Consider the following 12079-nt stretch of genomic DNA (forward strand, 5'->3'; position numbering starts at 1 on the left):
ACGAGCTCGGAGATCCTCTGTAATAGATATCCCCATACACTCAGTTAATTTGAATGTCAGTACAGGTACGTCGGTAATTAAAGAAAGAAATGTTGATGCACTTACGGTGGAAAACAATATGAATGAACATATCGTGGAAAATCAGATGAGCAGATTCAAAGGCTTGAACCACAGATGGAAAAAATAGGAATCAGTTTCACTTTTCAGACAACTTCATACGCGAAAGGCAAACATTTTAAAACTACTACTCTCTGACCTGACTAAAGATAGAACAAGGGGAAATAAAATCTTAAGAATGTTCTTGCACCTTTACTGTTTTCTTTTCTAAGTCATGCCAACAATAAATGTCTTCCAAACTACTTAATTTTATTTTGCAATATTTGCATATTGTTCTTACATCCTGCTTCCGAAACCTAAAACGAGATGTGCTATTTACCTGATAAAATAAGTATTCTTGATTGGATGCACTCCGCTCCTTGTGATTTTCTCTATTGCCTTGAAAAGAATTGTAACTGCTGAGTCTCCAAAGAGCACTGAAATTTCTTCTTTTTCCAACAATACATTGGAATACTTGCCTAATCTGGCCGGAAATAGTTGAGATTTCACTGGAGTTGGCGTGGGAGGTTGAAGGGAATTAGGGCATCGTATGGTTGCTAGTGATTTGGAAAAGGAAGAAAAGGGAGGAATGAATTGATTTGTGGCATTTGTATAAAGAAAATGGGTCGGGTCTGCATCATGTTTTGGGCTGGGGTTTCCCTTCGATTTAGCTGGTCTGAGAATCATAAGCATTGTTTGAGTTTAAGGAATAGTCTTTCATATGTCAATTTTAACCAAAACTTGTCTAAATGACCAACTTGAAATCAATTCGAGATGAAATAATTAATCAATCTTCTTCACTTAATAAAGTGAAATATTTATTTGTTGCAAATACGGACTAACTATAATAATTAAGTCGCAAATGAATTTAATTTGATAATAAGTACTAAACTAAACACTTATTTTGAACATAATTTAATACTTAAAATTATACGTAATATAAATTAGAATATTTTGCCCAATGAAATGGCAAAATACCACCAAAATACTTGAGAACTATTTTTGACTTTTAAAATACATATTTCACTCTGTTTGAAATTCAAAAAGCTCAAAAAATTAATCTAATATGTGGTGGGAAAAATTGGATGTCAACAATATCCACTGTCTGTTGAACCTGAAAATCTGAAGTACGTCAACATGTGGAAGCAACACATGCGCCGCATGTTCAACATACCCACTGCATTTCCACTATAGATTTTTACTGAAGATGAATGAAAATTGTGCACCAATTTGGAGAAATATTGAAATTGAATGCGATAACAGGTGTTTTTTCGAAAATCGGCTCGGCCGAACCGCCTTGCGGCAGTTTGGGCGGGTAGATCTCGCAAAAATACGCAAAATAAAAAAAAAATCGCGTAAATCGGACGTGCGAGCGCAATGTTATGACCGTTTAAAGGGCTTTATAGAATTTAGAGCGCTAGGAATAACGGATACGATCATACCAGCACTAACGCACTGGATCCCATCAGAACTCCGAAGTTAAGCGCGCTTGAGCGAGAGTAGTACTAGGATGGGTGACCCCCTGGGAAGTCCTCGTGTTGCATCCCTCCTTTTGTCGCTTTTAACTAAATATTTTTTATCACTAGATTTTTACTGAAGATGAATGAAAATTGTGCACCAATTTGGAGAAATATTGTAATTGAATGCGATAACAGGTGTTTTTTCGAAAATCGGCTCGGCCAAACCGCCTTGCGGCAGTTTGGGCGGGTAGATCTCGCAAAAATACGCAAAAAAAAAAAAAAAAAAAAATCGGACGTGCGAGCACAATGTTATGACCGTTTAAAGGGCTTTATAGAATTTAGAGCGCTAGGAATCACGGATGCGATCATACCAGCACTAACGCACCAGAACCCATAAGAACTCCGAAGTTAAGCGTGCTTGGGCGAGAGTAGTACTAGGATGGGTGACCCCCTGGGAAGTCCTCGTGTTGCATCCCTCCTTTTGTCGCTTTTAACTAAATATTTTTTATCACTAGATTTTTACTGAAGATGAATGAAAATTGTGCACCAATTTGGATAAATATTGTAATTGAATGCGATAACAGGTGTTTTTTCGAAAATCGGCTCGGCCAAACCGCCTTACGGCAGTTTGGGCGGCTAGATCTCGCAAAAATACGCAAAATAAAAAAAAACCCGCGTAAATCGGACGTGCGAGCGCAATGTTATGACCGTTTAAAGGGCTTTATAGAATTTAGAGCGCTAGGAATAACGGATGCGATCATACCAGCACTAAGGCACCGGATCCCATCAGAACTCCGAAGTTAAGCGTGCTTGGGCGAGAATAGTACAAGGATGGGTGACCCCCTGGGAAGTCCTCGTGTTGCATCCCTCCTTTTGTCGCTTTTAACTAAATATTTTTTATCACTAGATTTTTACTGAAGATGAATGAAAATTGTGCACCAATTTGGAGAAATATTGAAATTGAATGCGATAACAGGTGTTTTTTCGAAAATCGGCTCGGCCAAACCGCCTTGCGGCAGTTTGGGCGGGTAGATCTCGCAAAAATACGCAAAATAAAAAACAATCGCGTAAATCGGACGTGCGAGCGCAATTTTATGACCGTTTAAAGGGCTTTATAGAATTTAGAGCGCTAGGAATAACGGATGCGATCATACCAGCACTAACGCACCGGATCCCATCAGAACTCCGAAGTTAAGCGTGCTTGGGCGAGAGTAGTACTAGGATGGGTGACCCCCTGGGAAGTCCTCGTGTTGCATCCCTCCTTTTGTCGCTTTTAACTAAATATTTTTTATCACTAGATTTTTACTGAAAATGAATGAAAATTGTGCACCAATTTGGAGAAATGTTTTTCATTGAATGCGATAACAGGTGTTTTTTCGAAAATCGGCTCGGCCAAACCGCCTTGCGGCAGTTTGGGCGGCTAGATCTCGCAAAAATACGCAAAATAAAAAAAAAAATCGCGTAAATCGGACGTGCGAGCGCAATGTTATGACCGTTTAAAGGGCTTCATAGAATTTAGAGCGCTAGGAATAACGGATGCGATCATACCAGCACTAACGCACCGGATCCCATCAGAACTCCGAAGTTAAGCGTGCTTGGGCGAGAGTAGTACTAGGATGGGTGACCCCCTGGGAAGTCCTCGTGTTGCATCCCTCCTTTTGTCGCTTTTAACTAAATATTTTTTATCACTAGATTTTTACTGAAAATGAATGAAAATTGTGCACCAATTTGGAGAAATGTTTTTCATTGAATGCGATAACAGGTGTTTTTTCGAAAATCGGCTCGGCCAAACCGCCTTGCGGCAGTTTGGGCGGCTAGATCTCGCAAAAATACGCAAAATCAAAAAAAAAATCGCGTAAATCGGACGTGCGAGCGCAATGTTATGACCGTTTAAAGGGCTTCATAGAATTTAGAGCGCTAGGAATAACGGATGCGATCATACCAGCACTAACGCACCGGATCCCATCAGAACTCCGAAGTTAAGCGTGCTTGGGCGAGAGTAGTACTAGGATGGGTGACCCCCTGGGAAGTCCTCGTGTTGCATCCCTCCTTTTGTCGCTTTTAACTAAATATTTTTTATCACTAGAGTTTTACTGAAAATGAATGAAAATTGTGCACCAATTTGGACAAATATTTTCGAAAATCGGCTCGGCCAAACCGCCTTGCGGCAGTTTGGGCGGGTAGATCTCGCAAAAATACGCAAAATCAAAAAAACAATCGCGTAAATCGGACGTGCGAGCGCAATGTTATGACCGTTTAAAGGGCTTTATAGAATTTAGAGCGCTAGGAATAACGGATGCGATCATACCAGCACTAACGCACCGGATCCCATCAGAACTCCGAAGTTAAGCGTGCTTGGGCGAGAGTAGTACTAGGATGGTTGACCCCCTGGGAAGTCCTCGTGTTGCATCCCTCCTTTTGTCGCTTTTAACTAAATATTTTTTATCACTAGATTTTTACTGAAGATGAATGAAAATTGTGCACCAATTTGGATAAATATTGTAATTGAATGCGATAACAGGTGTTTTTTCGAAAATCGACTCGGCCAAACCGCCTTACGGCAGTTTGGGCGGCTAGATCTCGCAAAAATACGCAAAATCAAAAAACAAATCGCGTAAATCGGACGTGCGAGCGCAATGTTATGACCGTTTAAAGGGCTTTATATAATTTAGAGCGCTAGGAATAACGGATGCGATCATACCAGCACTAACGCACCGGATCGCATCAGAACTCCGAAGTTAAGCGTGCTTGGGCGAGAGTAGTATTAGGATGGGTGACCCCCTGGGAAGTCTTTATAAAGAAAACATAAATAACTAACTTTGTACACAACCTGAAACTACTATGAAATAAATTAATGAATAGACAGAGCCCCACTACAATCATGCGGGCTCACCATAAGTCTGAAAGTAGCAAGTACTCCTAGTGCGCAAGGTCCTCTTATATTTGTTCTTCTTATCTACCTATCATACCATCCAAAACGACAACTATATGCCTGAGTACTGGGTATTCAATGAGTATCTTAGGGCGAGAGTGCATATAACAGAAATAATAATAATAATAATAAGTGCAATAAAGCAGTATGATGAAACAATTCAAAATTTAGTAAGTAGAGTAAATCATGAACTCAGTAAAATCGATAGTGAAGAATTATCAGTTTCGGTTCAATATATTCAAGAATTTTATCTTGCAAGTACTGGCCCAAGTAGTGCTCGAAAGGTAAGCACTGGAGAACCAACTCATGACTGTCACACCCCGAACCATGACCTGGGCGTAACACGACACTCGGTGCCTTGCTGCATGTGATCGAGCGAACCACATGGCTTGCTGAATCAACATGGGACATGTGCTCATGCGGAATATAAGTTAAATCATGAAAGTTTGAATAAGCATGAGATTTTGTAATCATAAGTCTGAAAATAACGTTTTAAACATAAGTACGAAAATCATGATAATATGGCCGACAAGGCTAAACACAACTGAATATTTGACATGATATGCTAGACTAGTCTATGAAACCTCTGACATGAGTCCAAAAGATAAAATGTTTACCGGGACAAGGCCCCCCGGCATACCTCTTCCACATTCAATGACATAACATAAAATAAGACAACACCCCGAATAAAGTGGGGCTCACCAACACTGATACGAGAGAAATCCGAGCGAGCAGATCCATCATCCACACCTCTTCTTCTAAGTCTCCATGAATAAATGCACTCTTCACATCAAACTACTGTAAGTCCCAATCAAGATTAGTTGCACAAGATAAAAGAATTATAATAGTGTTCTCTTGATAATCCACTCCATAAGTCTAAGTGAATCCCTTAGCCACTAATCTCGCTTTGAATCTATCAATTAAACCATCAGCTTTATGTTTTACAGTGAAGATCCATTTGCAACCAACCTACTTTTTGTCTGGTGGTAATGTGAAAAGTTTCCAAGTATCATTCTTTGACAAGGATTTCATTTCTGTAATCATAGCTTATTTCCCTCCAATTTTGGGGGAATAGACATAGAAGAAATAGATAAGGAAAAGGCTCTATAAGAGGGAGACAAAGAACTATAAGAGAAAAAGTTAGATAAAGGGTGTTTGGTGCAAGATCTAATTCCTTTAGCGTGAGCAGTAGGCAAATCTCATTAGGAAATGTAGATAACTCACCAGAAGAAAAAGGTTCGGCTTTAGCAGATTGCATGATGGCTTCTTCGTCTTCTTCTGCTCTATTTCTCCTTGAGTAAGTTATCAAATCAGGCATATCCAAATGACCTAGAGTCTCCTCCTGAGTTATTTCACCAATTGCACTTTACCTTGTTTAAAAAATGGAACTAGGAAAAACCTTCTCTTCTTCCTTATAATTCTCCCCCTGAAGAGGTGGTGGTGTAACACTTAAATAGGGCTTAAATTCTCGAAAAGTAACATCCATGCTAACAAAAGATCTCTTATAAGGAGGGTGATAGCATTTCTAACCTTTGATAGCATTTGTAACCTTTCTGTGTTGGATAATACCCAATAAAGACACATGTAAGAGCTCTAGGATCAAGTTTCCCGGAGTTCCTAGTGTGAACAAAGTAAACATAGCCAAATACCTTTGGAGGAACAATGTATTCATTCTTACACTCTAAAGCTTCGATGGGGCCCCAAAAATTAAGGCTTTTAAGAGGCATCCTATTTATAAAGTAGACAGCTACTAAAATGGCATTTCCACAATATGTTTTTGGTAAATGCAGGGCAAACAGAATTGATCTTGCCACTTCTAACAAGTGTCTATTTTCTCTTTTGGCAATCTCATTTTGTGCACTAGTACAAGGATAACTAGTTTAATGGACTATCCCATAATAATCCAAATAAGCTCCTAAAGTTTTATTCATGTATTATATGCCATTGTCAGTTCGAAAGATTTTTATCTTAGTTTCAAGCTGAGTATAAATCATCTTATGAAATGAATGAAAACAGGAGAAAACTTCACTTTTGGCCTTGAACAAGTACACCAATGTCATCCTAGTTAAACAATCAATAAAAGTAACAAACAAATGACTACTAGACAAAGAAAGTGTTTGAGTAGGACCCTATACATCAGAATGAATAGTCAAAAAGGAATTGTTCTTTTGTTTTTACTTAAAGGATAAGAGTTTCAAGCATCACAAAATAGAGATTCAAACTCAGTTCTGGAAAACAAATTAGGATATAACTTCTTTAAAGCAAAAAATGATGGATGCCCTTACCGTCTATGCCACTACATTATTTCTTGGTTAACATCCTTATTTCTTCCCAAATAGGCCTGACCAGAGCCTCGAGTTCCATTAATGATGTATAAGCCATCATGCAATCTACCACGGCCAATCTTCTTCCCTGTTTGAAGGTCATGAAAAACACAATATTCAGGGAAGAACTTGACACTAATAGTTAGTTATTTAGTGATGGAGCTAACAGATGATAGGTTAACAGGAAACTCAGGAACATAAAGAATGGATGACAATGTAATATCAGGGGTACAAACTACTAAACCTGTTCCATAGAATGGGTTAGGGAGCCATTAGCTATTACGACATAACCTTTTGGACTAGGAGAGTACTTTTGGAAGCCTTTAAAAGAGCCGGTCATGTGTCTATTTGCACCCGAATCAGTAATCCAAGAATTAAGCTGAGCATTAAAGTCAATAACTGACTGCACATAATTGGAATTAGCAATATTAGAAGAGTCAAGTTTGTTCAGAAGACGGCGAAGATGTTGAACTTCATCTGGGGACAAAGCTTCTGTAGAAGTAGTGTCTCTGGATGTCTCCACATTTTCTAGAATATTAGCCTGATCCCTTGATGGACCTATATGCTTTCCTCCACGACCTCTAGTCCGTCTACCATGTAGTTTCCAACATGTCTCTTTTGTATGTTTTGATCTACCACAATAGTCACAATGCATGTGATCTTTATCCGAAGAAGTGATTGCTTTTCGTTATTAATGAGACATAACTAACTCAGACTTCTTAGTTGGTGCAGAATAAAGCATGAACCCTCGTCATCTCTCTTCCTGTTGAACATTGGAATATTGTCACGACCCATCCGTTGAGTCATCATGAGTGCCTAGCCACTACTGACCAAACACCCCTACTCTCATACCTGTACCTTACTGGATAAGTGAGTGATCCATAAGAGTCATAGCTGAACCATGCTAACTCATATCAGGATAACTTTAAGGACTATCAATCATCTGTGCATATAAGCATATATGTATATATTCAGAAAATAACAGTGAAAGCCAACAAGGCTGCTACATATGCTGTACCACAAAAGGATGGGAGCCGACATGGCTACATCTCGTCCACTGTACACATTTGTCTACAGACGTCTATTAGAGTACCAAACTGTAGAAAGGATGGGACAAGGCCTCGCTGTACCCATCTACATATACATCTAAACATAACATACCAAAATAGACAGCAGCTCCGGATCGAATGGAGCGCACCAACAACAGGTGGGAAGAGGCTCTACTGAGCTGGAACGCTTCTCTGTCTATCTGTACCTGTGGGCATGAATGCAGCTCCCCAAACAAAAGTGGAGTCAGTACGGATAATGTACCGAGTATGTAAGGCATAAGAGTAACATACACATAGGAGTCATGAAGAAAATCTGAAACTCGTAAGTTAAACTGACTTACTGAATGCATCTGCAAGTTTGATTATCTAACATGTCTGTGTGAATGCATCTATAGTCTGACTATATGAACATATCTGTATATCTCTGCTTACTGAAAATGCCTTTGCGGGCATATGATATGCATAGGTCATAGTGCCGAGGAACGTACGACCTGATCTATATATTATATAGGCCCTTTCGGGCATAATAGCATAATGGCCCCTTCGGGCATAATAGTCATCATCACTGTGCACCAGCTAATCAGTTGGTAATGCGTCCCATGCCCTATATATATATATATAATATACGCATATATAACGCCTTCTAGTCACGGGTCAATATACATGTAAATGAATGCAATGCATAAATATGAACTAACATTATCATGATACAAAACTCAGGACCCATGAACAGAAGGAACAATCATAACCAGGGGTACAGGATCATCAATAACTGAGATACTCCTAATACTTCTAATAGTAGAGTAATATGGAGACTCGATTACTCGCTGTTCGCTCGTAACATAGGATCATGCCAAAAGAAAGAAAGGGAAAGCCTTAACATACCTTGAAGCTTATCTATTCGCCCAACTTCTACTTCTTAAACTCGCAAATCTACAATTAAGGGAATTTATACTATTGTTAGGATTATGTTTATATACTTGTCTTAAGCCTTCAAATGAAACCAATTTAGAATTTGCCGAAATTCGGGCAGCATCTCCCCTATTTATACCCCTAGCCCGAAATCACAATACCAACAACCAACAACAACAGCAATACTAATATCACAACATCATCATCGATACTAAAATACTCTATAAAACATCCCATATGATGTTCATCCGATTTTTCAACCAACTACTTTATTATACGACCATTTCATCTCTCTATCTCTGTAAATAAACCTAAAGTAATATCAATAGAGAGAGATTCATACCTTATTCTTACTAGGACAACAATATCTTCAGTGTTCGTCTAGAATCCAAACAGAATCCACCGCAAAATAATACTACAAATCACAACTACGCGCTATCCGAACCCAAACTAATATTCCGCCACCTGAAAATCACTCAATTTATGATATCCTCACACCCTCATCTGTTTTCTGAGTTTTTTTTTTTTGGCAAAATCTGGTGAAAAGAAGGGTTTCACCCTTTATATAGGGGGTAAAAGTCGGTGGAACCAACTTAATAATGGACCTTCGCAAACGCAAGGTCATCTCGCGAACGCGAAGGGCAATTCTGCCCAGTTCGCCCAATTTTTTCATCTTCCGCCCATTTGACCTCCAATCCTTCCAATACTTCTCCTACATGATCGTAAACCCTTATAACTATAAAATAGGCACATATCACTCCAGTGTTCACAATTAAGCAGTTGACACCTACGGAACTCAATTTCCAAACTACGAGGTGTAACAAATATGCATCCTCAAAAGAAGGAAGAGGAATCTTACCAAGTACTTGAACCCTGATCTGATCATACTCTTAGTTCAAGTCAACCAGAAAATCATAGACTCTTTCCTTTTTAACTAGTTGTTAGAAGAGTATTGCATCATTAGTACACTTTGCTTGGAGTTCGTGATAGTTGTCAATCTCCTGCCATAACCCACTTAGCTTAGAATAAATAATCGGTGATAATCAAATCACCTTTCTTAGTGGCATGAATTTTGTTTCGAATCTCAAAGATTTGGGCATAATTTCCCTTACGAGAGTAAGTGCGTCTAGTTGAGTTCCATATTGTTTCAGCAGTATCAAGCAATAGATATTGTTTAAAGATCCGAGGGTGCATACTGTTTAAAGCCATGTCATCACAATTTAATTATCAGAATCCCATTGACTCTAGCTAGAATCTGTGACATTAGGTGATTTCTAATCTCATGTCGTATACCCCATCAGTATCCTGGATTTAATTGAAAGCAAGCAAGATACGTACCATCCCCATATAGTTCACAACACTGATTTGTGAAAGAAAACTATTATCTGCTCCGTTTGTACCCCTCATAGTTTGAAAAAACCAAGATCTTAAAATTTAGACGTGTTCCAAGAAGAAATACCTCGCAAAACAGATGGCGAGGGTCACCACTTCTGAAAAAAAAAACTTGAAAAGTTGCCAGAAAACTGACGATCTCCCTGGAATAGTGGCTGTCATGCCGGAACTGTCACTTTTGGTGCTCGAAAAAAAAATGGTATGGGTAGGCAAAAGAAATTCCAAAAAAGTTGCCAACAAAAGGTACACGCGCCGGCGCGTGAGTTGTGTGGTGTTGAAGACTAGTGGCTTCTAGTGGTGCGTGGCTTGTTTTTCGGTGGTAGGTTTTCTGGTGTTTGTTCAGAAAGGTGAGTTTTACCTATCTGTGGTGCTGGTTTTTGTGTACAACTAGCAGAAGGTGGTGAACTAGCTCCGGATAGAAGCTTTGCCGGAAAAAGGTTTAAAGAAACGGGAGAAAACTCAACCTACTGAACCCTAATGTTGTAGATGGAGGAAACTCACCTCAAATGGGTTGGGGCGGCTTTGATACCATGAAGATTTCAAGAAGAATAGAAGGTCTTCTTTGTATTTCTTGGTGATTTACATCCATTGACAATGTATACTTATACAATAAGTCCTACGATTAAATAAGAAAAGAGAATATTGTATAATCAATTACAACCAATACAATATCAGTTTATATCATATTACTCCCATAATTATGCTAGGAAATCCATATCAATCAATAATTTGAAACATGTCAAACAAACATGAATTTAATATAGTGTAATCATCAAAACCAACTATCATCCCAGATAGTAAGTGGGTGAACCCTGTTCAATGTGTCCCGAAGAAAGGGGTATGACTGTGGTGAAGAACGAAAATGATAAGCTGGTACCTCCGAGAATGGTCACTAGTTGGCGGATTTGCATTGATTATCGGAAGTTAAAAAATGCAACCGGAAAAGATCACTTCCCTTTGCCCTTCATGGATCAGATGCTAGATTGGTTAGCTAGGCGCGACTATTATTTTTTCTTGGATGGCTATTACGGTTACAACTGAATTATGATAGCAGCCGAATATCAAGAGAAAGACACTTTCACTTGTCCTTAAAACACTTTCGCATTTCGAAGGATGCCCTTTGGATTATGTAATGCTCCAGGTACTTTCCAGAGATATATGATGGCTATTTTCACTGATATGGTGGAAAAATATGTGGAACTATTCATGGGCAATTTCTCGGTCTTTGGTGATTCTTTTGATGATTACTTGCGGCATCTTGATGCAGTGTTGGCTTGATGTGAAGAAATGAATCTGGTACTTAATTGGGAAAAAGGCCATGTCATGGTTCGAGAAGGCATTGTTCTCAGGCAAAAAGTGTCAAGAAAGGGCATTGAAGTTGACAGGGCTAAAATAGAGGCAGTCTAGAAATTCCTACCTCTTATATCTGTTAGAGGGGTGTAGTTTTCTTGGACATGCAGGTTTCTATAGGCGATTTATCAAGGATTTTTGAAAGATCGCGAACTCGATGTGCAAGCTGCTAGAAAAAGATATGAAGTTCATGTTCAATGAAGCCTGTCTGAAGGCTTTTGATGATCTCAAATTGAGGTTAGTAGCTGCACCTATTATCATCGCACCAGATTGGACTCTATCTTTTGTGTTGATGCATCCCATATGAACTATACGGTTACAGAGAAAAAGTTATTGGCGGTGGTCTAAGCCTTTAACAAATTCCAATCTTACTTGGTGGGGAGGAAGGTGATAGTGTATACTGATCACACTGTTATTCGCTTTTGTTGGCAAAGAAGGATGCAAAGCCCAGACTTATTCATTGGGTGCTGCTACTATAACAGTTTTGATATTAAGGTTCTTGATCGAAAGGGCACAGAGAACCAAGTAGCAGATCACTTATCAAGGCTTAAGGATAGAGAGCAT

At 39.0% G+C, this 12079-nt stretch overlaps 7 non-coding genes and 1 pseudogene across 7 annotated transcripts; all 8 read left to right on the top strand.

Moving 5' to 3' along the window:
• The first annotated feature begins 1524 nt into the window (after positions 1 to 1524).
• LOC132601056 (5S ribosomal RNA) lies at positions 1525 to 1643 on the top strand. Its single transcript, XR_009567502.1, has one exon. It is a non-coding gene; the product is annotated as a 5S ribosomal RNA (ribosomal RNA).
• Positions 1644 to 1913: 270 nt separating this feature from the next.
• LOC132601042 (5S ribosomal RNA) lies at positions 1914 to 2032 on the top strand. The gene has a single exon (XR_009567489.1). It is a non-coding gene; the product is annotated as a 5S ribosomal RNA (ribosomal RNA).
• Positions 2033 to 2305: 273 nt separating this feature from the next.
• LOC132600962 (5S ribosomal RNA) lies at positions 2306 to 2424 on the top strand. The gene has a single exon (XR_009567416.1). It is a non-coding gene; the product is annotated as a 5S ribosomal RNA (ribosomal RNA).
• Positions 2425 to 2696: 272 nt separating this feature from the next.
• LOC132600878 (5S ribosomal RNA) lies at positions 2697 to 2815 on the top strand. The gene has a single exon (XR_009567347.1). It is a non-coding gene; the product is annotated as a 5S ribosomal RNA (ribosomal RNA).
• A 275-nt stretch (positions 2816 to 3090) lies between these two features.
• On the top strand, positions 3091 to 3209 carry LOC132600879 (5S ribosomal RNA). Its single transcript, XR_009567348.1, has one exon. It is a non-coding gene; the product is annotated as a 5S ribosomal RNA (ribosomal RNA).
• Positions 3210 to 3484: 275 nt separating this feature from the next.
• Positions 3485 to 3603, top strand: LOC132600881 (5S ribosomal RNA). Its single transcript, XR_009567350.1, has one exon. It is a non-coding gene; the product is annotated as a 5S ribosomal RNA (ribosomal RNA).
• A 247-nt stretch (positions 3604 to 3850) lies between these two features.
• On the top strand, positions 3851 to 3969 carry LOC132600902 (5S ribosomal RNA). The gene has a single exon (XR_009567366.1). It is a non-coding gene; the product is annotated as a 5S ribosomal RNA (ribosomal RNA).
• A 274-nt stretch (positions 3970 to 4243) lies between these two features.
• On the top strand, positions 4244 to 4362 carry LOC132601059 (5S ribosomal RNA; annotated as a pseudogene).
• Positions 4363 to 12079: the final 7717 nt, after the last annotated feature.

This window comes from Lycium barbarum, chromosome 6, assembly GCF_019175385.1.
Source record: "Lycium barbarum isolate Lr01 chromosome 6, ASM1917538v2, whole genome shotgun sequence".
NCBI lineage: Eukaryota > Viridiplantae > Streptophyta > Magnoliopsida > Solanales > Solanaceae > Lycium > Lycium barbarum.